Here is a 10079-nt window from a genome sequence, read left to right on the forward strand (position 1 = left end):
ACCATTATAATGGTCTGTAGAGATAACTAGTAAAAGACTGAGTGATTTGCATGAGAGGCCCAAATTTAGTACCTGAGCAGTATTAGGTAAGTCAGCTAAACAGAGTTGGAAATAATTCCTAAATACTGTCAGATGCAACCTACACCTCCTTCACAGTTAATTAAATAAGAATAGATACTCATATAAAAACAGAAGAACCTGAATAATTTTATATTTCTAAATAAGTCAGAGGACATAGCAAATTTTAGGTCACATTCTGACCTTGAACCAAAAGACAAGAGAGGCTACATTTTTTGAACTGTGCACAAGGCACTTGCACCATTTTAGTCACCAGCTCAGTTCAGCTTGACCCATTTGTATGATTGCCTGACCATGTGGTCATTTGAGTTTGTGACCTACCATGTAGTATTCTAATAAAAAAGAACCTCAATTACTGATGTACACATACTGCTTTACACACAAATACACTATCAAAACAGCCAAAGTAAAGCTGTTTTACTGGAATTTCCTTCTCTTATGAGCTCTTCCAGGTCAGGAGCTAATTACCCTTTGCTCTTTGTCCTTTACATTCACTCTGGTGAAAACCATACTCCTAAACTGTTTTATAGCTTCTAATCTAATTGAAGGCAGAACTAAGGGCATCCTGCATAGGTTTAATCTCTCAAGCAGGTCTCAGCATGAATAACCCTTCCATAAATTGGCAGCCTTCCTCTCAAGGGTTCTCTTCAAGTCATTTTCCTGACATCCATGTTATTTGCCTCTTTACACAATAAACAGGTTTTATTAAAATTAAGCTTTATTAAAATTAGACCAATTTATCATGATTGATAGGAAATATCTTATATTATAAAAATACTTCATAAATTTGGATTTTTCACTTGACTTACATTTTATATTTTTGTGTTGAAAATAATGACATGAAGTAAATAATGTGTTGCTTGGAGTTAATTGTTATAAGCAAGCTAAAACTGATACTTTAGGGAAAATAAAAAATTAAGTGCACATGTCTTTAGGTAGATATTTATTTCTGAAATTTATGATTTATGTATAGTATTTTTAAATGTAATGTAAAGGTGCTTATCTTGAAAACCCTGAATGAAACTATTTTGGATTATTTATTTGTCTTAATAGAATTAAAAATAAATTATAAGAAAAACATTTAAGATATATAATATGGTAAACACAAGTCATATAATATAATAGTAATTATATGATAAAATGTATTTTTATATGTACATTAAAACAATGGAATGAAGGAAGAACTAAAAACTAAATTATCAATGGAGAAAGAACAAGAGAAAAGAGCAAAAGAAAGCATAGCATGCATTTAAAATGTTTGTGTAGTGTTTAATTGTACTAAATTCTACATATATCTTTTGTACAATTTATACAAAAAAATAAGTCAAACAAAATAAGTCAAACAAATCTTAACCCAATAAGTTTCTGAGAATAGATATTGTTGCTGGAATAAAAATACTGTTCAAGCAAGTGCTTTAGAAATCTATCATTATTAAAAAGTCAAAATTAATTTCAATATTCAAATATAAAATGATGACTATAAGATTTTGCAAAAACCAATGCTTTTTGTGATTAGAATTTATTTTTACTGGTTGGACAAAGAGCTCAGGTGTTAGGGCTCTTGACTACCTGGGACTGATCCTCAGCCTTGCCTATGGTCCTTTGAGCCCTGCCCAGAGTGATCCCTGAACAAATTGACAGAAAAAAAGACTAAGTACTGCTGGGCCTGCTCCTTTTCCTCCTTCACACGTCACTTTTACCAAGAGTGTGTAAAACTGTAAAAATATTTGTGCTAGTTAGCAATAGGAAAAGTGGGTAGTATGAAAATTAGGTCCTTCCCTTACATGCAGTCAACACTGCATACTATATAAAGTCCAATAATTATATATAAGTCCTGCTGTTCAGGACTGACACTGAAAACAGAACCAGGAATAGTGTCTGAACACTGCTCCCAATTAAAAAAAAAGTAGGGGCCAGAGCAGTGGTGGAAATGGTAAGGTGCACTAGCCTAGGATGGACCTTGGTTTGATTTCCCCAGCGTCCCATATAGTCCCCCAAGCCAGGAACATTTTTTGAGTGCATAGCCAAGAGTAACCCCTGAGTGTCACCGGGTGTCAAAAACCAAAAACAACAACAAAAGTAATTAAAAAATGTGAGACAAAAATAGGTATTCAATTTAATAATAAAATAAAATGGATACAATAGTAACAGAAGAAATCACATCAAATCTCAGTGTGATAGTGCTTCACAAAGAATTATTTGCAAATAAAATATTTTGTTTCCTTTCAGTCATCAGTTCTTTCGTGAAATCTGTATCTTCGTATAATATAAAGTTTCCCAAGCTAAAGGGATATATTATGAAATAATTTTAGAATATCTGGGAAATTAGACTTTTTTTCAGTGACAAATTCTTTTAAATTTACTTCTAAAATACATATGAAAATAGGTATGTGATTAAGTTTAATATGGGAAACAAGAAATTTTTCAGTTATACTATCTCTAAGCACAAATTTTAATGTGAATTCTCTGAGAAAGACTAAAATTTCTTATGTAGGCAAAGGCTATGAACTCATCTCATCCCTGAGAAATATATTAGTTAATGATCAGACATGCTCTGCACGGATTCACAAATACATGCATTGTCAAATTCATGTTAGATAACTTTCTTTACTGAAATAAGCATCCAATTGATTTTTTTCTCATTTCTTTTTTCTCATTCATTTTATTAGATGTTTTCCTATTGACAGTTCTTCCTTCTTTCTCTTTGCTATGTACCTTTTAGACATTAGTATTTTTCTAAAAATTTCCAACAACATTTAGCTTAATAAGAATTAAACTTGGTGTTACTAGGGTCATGTAGTATCTCACACAATCTAGGAATATACTCTACCACTTGAGTTCTGGCTGCCCTGGTTAATCAAACAAGGTGGTTTTGTTTTGTTTTGTTTTGTTTTTGTATGTTTATAAAAATCTTGGAGAGTTTGCTTGCATTATTCTTGTTATGGAGAAAATTCCATTTCTACTAGTATATTTATATTTCATTTTCTTCCTAGCATATGTATGTTATGAATTTGTTATGGAAGACTGTGTGTCTGAAAAAATAAAAATTGATCTTAAAAACATTTTTGGCCAATTTCTTCTATGAATTTTTTGTCTTTTATCTTTTATCTTTTATCTTTCTCTATGCTTAATGTTTAGGTTATAATAGATTTGAGTGATAACCTGAAGAACATTCATAAACAAACATCTAAAAACATCTCAACTTACATTCTGACTCCAGGTAAAGTTACAGGTAAACTTTCTGCCAGTCACATTTCTGCACAATTTTGTGACCTAAGCTTTGTTAGTATATTTGTTACAACAATTCTTTTTCATTATCTTTTATTTTAAAACATAATGATGTTTAAATATGATGAATGCTAAGTCACAATTCTAAATGGTTCCTGACCTCTATCAAAAAAGCTTAGATTAGAGCCAAAGCGATAGCATAACAATAAGGCTTTTGCCTTGCAAGTGGCCAACACAGGACAGAATGTGGTTCAATTCCTGGCATCCTGTATGGTCCCTTGAGCCTGCCAGGAGTGACTTCTGAGTGCGGAGCTAGTAGTAGCCCCTGAGCGCTGCCAGGTATGACCCCAAAAAATAAAAATTAAAAATAAAACAGATTATCTATAGACATTTATCTTCATAATTTTATGAACAAACTATAAGAACTGACTTCCTAATAGGGGATAGAAAATTGAATAGCTTTAATTCTGTGGTTCATAGACTTCTTTACCCAGTGACTAAATTAAATTCTGATTTTTAAAATATAATTATAATACAAATTATCTCTTCAAAAATAATAAGTATATTGTTTTCTAAGGCAATAGACAACTTTATATTAATACCATCAACTTACTTTTTTGATTTCTAATTTACATTACATAAATGAAAATTATATAAAGTCTATTCTGGGAGGCACAAAGTTACTTAAATAAATAACCAATTTGCAACACGACATTTTTTTATAAAGAACAATTTAATTTATATTTAAATAAAACATATTCTCTAAGGAAATTTTGAAAATTAACCTTATTTATGACTTAAAATATGTATTTTCTTGATATCTTCAAAATAATTGTCTTTTTTTTTTAATATGGAACGCTTCACGAATTTGCGTGTCATCCTTGCGCAGGGGCCATGCTAATCTTCTCTGTATCGTTCCAATTTTAGTATATGTGCTGCCGAAGCGAGCACCAAAATAAATGTCTTAAAATAGAAATAGAATTTTATTTTATTTTATTCAAAGAGTTTTAATTCTTTAATAATTAAATCATAGGTAAAATGTTCACACAACGGGTAGGATGTTCGCCTTTCACACGGCTGACCTGCGTTCAATCCTTCGCCTCCTATAAGATCCCCCACTACACCCAAGCCTGCCAGAAATTATTTCTTAGTGCAGAGCCAGAAGTAACCTCTAAGCACGAACGGGTGTGGCCCAAAAACAAAACCAAAAAAATAGATTCTATTGATAATCCATGAGAATAAAAACGTGCTAACAATAGGATTTTAATTTGATGCTTAAAAATGTTTAAAATTACTTATGTTAGAGATGTTTATTGTCCCTGTCTTCAACAAGAGATCATTACCTAAAAGAATTAGAAAGACATTAATGTCTTCTTAGAAAATTTGCATCCCACATGGATCAAGAATATAAAATGAAATCTCTAGGAAATACAGGATGGGACATAATTTAGTTGAAATTCAGTTTAACGTGGACAGCATGCCAAATTCAGTTTATGCTGAGATGTTTTGTCTGAGTATTTTATTCTAGTTAACTGTGTGAGTTATATTTCATTGAAAAAGTGATGTTTTATAGTTTAAAAAAGCCAAGAAAAGAAAAATATAGTCTTCTATATTTTTCTTACTTTATCACAAAAGATATGCCATCTCAGCAAGTGAGATATGTGTGATGATAGAAAAATAAGAATATATGTATATTTATGAATGCCGTATTTGTGCAAGATATTCAGAAATATCACTCTTCAATATGGTTTAAATTAAAGCAATCTCTTATTAATTTATGGGCCAGCATAACATTGACAATATGCAGACAAGAAGAGTGGAGTGAAAAGAGTGTAGCATACAGGTGCTCTTTTAACTTAACAATTCTTTGCTTCCATTGATTTCAGAGTGCTTCAAATTTGCATATTGAGAGAAAAAAACAAATCTGGCTCTTCAATAGATGAGATGCTTTACATATTAGTATAAATTAAGAGGATGAGGCTTTACATGAAAGGGAAAATGAGTAGCAGGGGAATGAGATTCGCTCCTCAGAGACACATTAGTGCATTTCATGACGGATTGGTGAAGTCTGTGTCTTTACATCAAGGTCAGATTAAAGAGTGGGTTTGTTATGTTTTGCTTTGTTTTCAGAGACATAATAAAAATATGAAAGTGGAAAGTCATCTATGGACATCAAATTTGTATATAGTATGATCAATATATTAATACTTAACACAGAAGATCCCTATCTTTATAAGTCATGCACTGTAAAAATAATAATGAAATCAACACAAGCTTAATTTACTGAATTCACATTATTGCATAGAAAAGTGTTTCATAATGCTCTATTTAGAAATCTTTTCTGATAAAGATGCAAAAGTATCTTTTTTTTCTCGTTCAGAAAAAAATTAATATATTCAAGGTTTAACTTTCTTTTACAAGTGTTTCTGAGGGTACCATATGGCACCAGTTAGATTTGAAGATTTTCATTTGCTTTTCAAAAACCAAAGTGAGGTTTTCTTTCATAATCTTATACATGCTGGTTATTTTTTAATAAGCATAAAATTCTATATAACACCAAATGCATGATTTAACAGGAAGGAATAAAAATACATGGTAATGTAATAATTGGCTCATTTAGTTAAGAGCTGTTTTGAAGCTTAATAGTAAAGGATAAGCAGTCATTAGCTTATTAGCTCAAGTTGGATTCAACACTTATTTTTGTAAGTGCTGGAATACATATCTTGACAAATTATAAAAGTATTAAAGTCTTCTTTCCCTTTCAGTGTCCCTCCCTAGTTTTATATTTACAAAGGGAAGAGAATGTGTTCCTTCCAACCATTAGTTTCTTATAGCAATATAAGTAAATTTTAGTAGATTTATATCAAAACCAATCTGTAAGAAAATAAAATTTTGCACAAACCTTGAATTGACACATTTTATACCCAAATAAAAACCACTGATACTCTATATATTCACTATAGCTCTGTAAAAATATAGTGCAAGAACAAGATAAATGAAAAAAAATTTAAATGTTCTTGCTAAAATCATTAACTAACAGCACCCATTGACTGTACTGAATAAAGTGCATACAAATAATTCCAAATTAACATTTAAAATACAAGTGGAATGCATACCTTATAGACACTAATGTATTGAGTTATATTTTTATTAAAGAGTGGCATTCAAATAAATTACTACATCTTCAATTTTGTAGGTCCAATTAATTTTTCTAATAAATTTCTAATTCAAATCATATTAAAGTCTACAAGGAGTCTTCCTATGCATGTAGAACTAATGCCTGCATTTGTTCTTCATATTTTTCATGAAAATTTATGAAATATAATTGTATCTATAGAAGAAAACTGAAAATGAAGACATTGGGATTTACAAGGCAAAAGAGTAAATTCTTAGTTTAGATTAATAAGAGGTATGGGCTTAGAATTCCCAGGTGGGTTGCACTGGTGAAGGGGGGTGTTCTTTACATAACTGAAACCCAACCATAATCATGTTTGTAATCAAGGTGTTTAAATAAAGATATTAATTTTAAAAAGAATTCCCAAGTGGGAAGTACATATTTCTAAAGTTGACTATTTTTGCGTGGGAAAGAAGGAGATGGCCTACCAAGGAGTGAGTAGAGAATCAAATGCTGAATTTTAAATCAGAGATTTTTACATGCAAAATATATAGCTTATGACCAAGCACTTTAAGTCATCACTCCAACTCTGAAGTTGACTCCTAAATGAATAAATGGCAAGTACAATATTCACTGAATTTATTACTTTTACTTCTATTTTAATAAATAATAAGGAAGATAATATCTATCTCATTTGAAATTCTTTTAGTTGGGATGAATGAGGGGTTTGTGCCACACCATTTTTTAGAAGATATTTCTATCTCTATGATCAGGAGAAAACCCCTGAAGTGCCTGGAAGAACCAGATACAGGGTAGTAGTTCAAGCTGGATCAGATGTATGTAGGTTAATTTTCATACTACATTTTTTTTCAGTTCCTGAAATTCTCTTAACTAAACTCCTATTTTGAAGGCTGAACCTCCCATTCTTAAGATGCTAAGAGTCTGTGGGCAGTGTAGGTATTTATACATATAAAAATTAAAATAGAAATGGAAAACAGAAACAGCATCAAATAAAAATTTACATAATATACCTAAGATTAATGGACCTTCTAAAAATTATTATCCTATAACAGAAGAAAAGAAAACAGAAAAAAACTTGAAGTTAGTGCAAATTACAAATAAGGGAAGAGTTGTAGCCTATGCAGCTACATGTTGCCTGTATCTCCCTTCTTTCCTATTTTCCTACTTTTATGTGGATTTTGTGCTGGTACTCTTCTCAGTAATTAAAGAAACAGAAACACTTCCAAATAGTTTCTATAAAGCTCTAAAGAGTAAATGGGTGATTTCATAAACTTCTCGAACCTCCCTAGGCTAAACCCATATGATCTGAAATACCTAAATAAAACTATCACTTTACAAGAAATTGACATTAATCAAAAACCTGCCCCAAACACAGCCCAAGTCCAAATGAATCTAGTGTGATATTTCAAATCTTTAAACAAGACCAATCGTCAATTCTTTTCAGGTTCTTCCCAGTAATTGAAGAAATAGAAACACTTCCAAATAGTTTCTATAAAGCTATCATTACCCTGATTCCAAAAACAGAGACATATCTCTCTCTCTCACACACAAACACCCACACAAACATAAATACAAGCTAATTTCTTTAATAAACACAGGTGTGAAGGTTATCATCAAACTAGGTAATAGAATTGGATAATTCACAAAAATAGCATACATGACCAAATATATATTTTTTCTTTTTTTGTCATTTCCTATTTTTATTTATTTTTTATCGATAATTTTTATTTTGACCAAAGTGGATTACACATTATTCACAGTAGTATTTCAGATACATAATGACATTGAATCAGGGGCATTCCCACCACCAATGTTTTCTTCCCTCTACCCCGGTTCCCAGCATGCATTCCATATTCCCTTCCTTTGCCTCCCCCGGGGGGCGGGGATGCTAGTATAAGTGGTCCCTTCTGTGTCTAGCCTGTTATAGATTGGTTGTCGATTCTGTTGTAGTTGGCTTTGGATTTGATATTCAAGTCTGATCATTTTTATTTCTACTCAATGTTTATACTACATTGAGTATGGTGCCCCCCATTATTTCCTTCTCAATTTGTGAGGCAGAACAAGATGATTCAAGTTATGTGGTTCTGTTTGAAGATGAGAAAAAAAAAAGAAAAAAGGGGGGCGCAAAAATTCAAACAAGCATAAAAGGGAGGAATCCTTCTAGAGACTATAAATATCAGTTTAAAAAAAAAGAAAGGAAAACATAAAAATAATACAAGAAAAATCAACCCCCCCCAAAAAAAAACCAAAACCAAAACAAACAAATAAAAAACCTGAAAAGCACCACAGCAATAAAAAACAATAAAGACAACAACCAGACACTAACCATGGTCCTGAAATAAAGACAAATCAAAGCACAAGGGGGAAAAAAGGCAAAGAAAAGAAAAGAAAAAGCAACAACATTACAAATATAATTTAAAAAATTATTTTGTGTTTTTTTTTTGCCTAGACACAGTAAAAATTGGGGAAATTAAAAAGGGAATTCTCCTGGTCTAAGAGATACAGGTTTTCTCCGCCTTTGAAGTATACTGTCATGGGTAAAACTGCAGGCTCTGTACATGCACTTTTACTCTCCCTTAGTTCCTCTTATAATGTCTGGAAGTTTTCCACTCCATCGTGGATGATAAAATCAGGCCATAGCTATATGATAGCTAGTGATCTTAGCTATAGCTAAGTGATCTTAGTATTTGTAAATGCCATAGGATGGAGTCTTTCTTTACAGTTCCAGAAGTTCTGTTCCATCACTGTTGTTTTAATCAGTCTTCTGTAGTCTTGGGCATGCAAGGATGGTTTAATATATTCAGGTCAGTCAAGATAATACATAATACTAATAAAAATTATATAATATCAGTAGATGCAGAGAAAGCACTTGACAAGATACAGCAATCATTAATAATAGAAATATCTCAAAATTATGAATTAAATCAATTTTTATATAGTCAAATACATTTACCACAAGTCCATGGAATTAATATATTTAATGGGAAAACACTAAAAGCCCTCCTTCTCAGATGAAGCACAAGACAAGTTTGCCCATCTCACCACTTCTATTTACTATCGTACTGGAAATATTTGCAATAACAATTAGGCAAGACAGAGATACCTAGGACACCCAGATAGGAAAGGAAGAAATTAAGCTCTCACTATTTGCAGATGACATGATACTATATTTAGAAAATTCTAAAGTCTACAAAAAAGCTTCAAGAAAATATTTTTACAGTAAAGACAACAAAATCAATATTAAAAGGCCATGGTATCCTCATGAACAAAAATTGAAAGAGAAAAAGATATTAAAAAGAATAATTTCACTCAAATTGTGCCACATAAAAACAAGTGCCTTGGAGTCAATTTAATAGGTGAAAGACTTATGCAAAGAAAAATACAAAGCACTACACCAAAAATAAAAGAGGACACAAGGTAGTGGAAAAACATCTGCTCATGAGAGGATTAGCATCATTAAAATTATAATACTTTTCCATACACTGTACAGATTTCATGAAATATCTATAAGGATATAAATGACACTTTTCATAAAAATAAGTAAAACTATTCTGAAATTCAAGTATAACAATAAATCTTCACAAATACCTAAAGCAATGCTTGCGAATAAGTAGATAGGAGGGCCCACTTTTCCTAA

General features: G+C 31.3%; 1 non-coding gene across 1 annotated transcript; it reads right to left on the bottom strand.

Moving 5' to 3' along the window:
• Positions 1–4150: 4150 nt before the first annotated feature.
• Positions 4151–4257, bottom strand: LOC126010493 (U6 spliceosomal RNA). The gene has a single exon (XR_007496519.1). It is a non-coding gene; the product is annotated as a U6 spliceosomal RNA (small nuclear RNA).
• Positions 4258–10079: the final 5822 nt, after the last annotated feature.

The sequence above is a fragment of the Suncus etruscus genome, chromosome 5, assembly GCF_024139225.1.
Source record: "Suncus etruscus isolate mSunEtr1 chromosome 5, mSunEtr1.pri.cur, whole genome shotgun sequence".
NCBI classification, from domain to species: Eukaryota; Metazoa; Chordata; class Mammalia; order Eulipotyphla; family Soricidae; genus Suncus; species Suncus etruscus.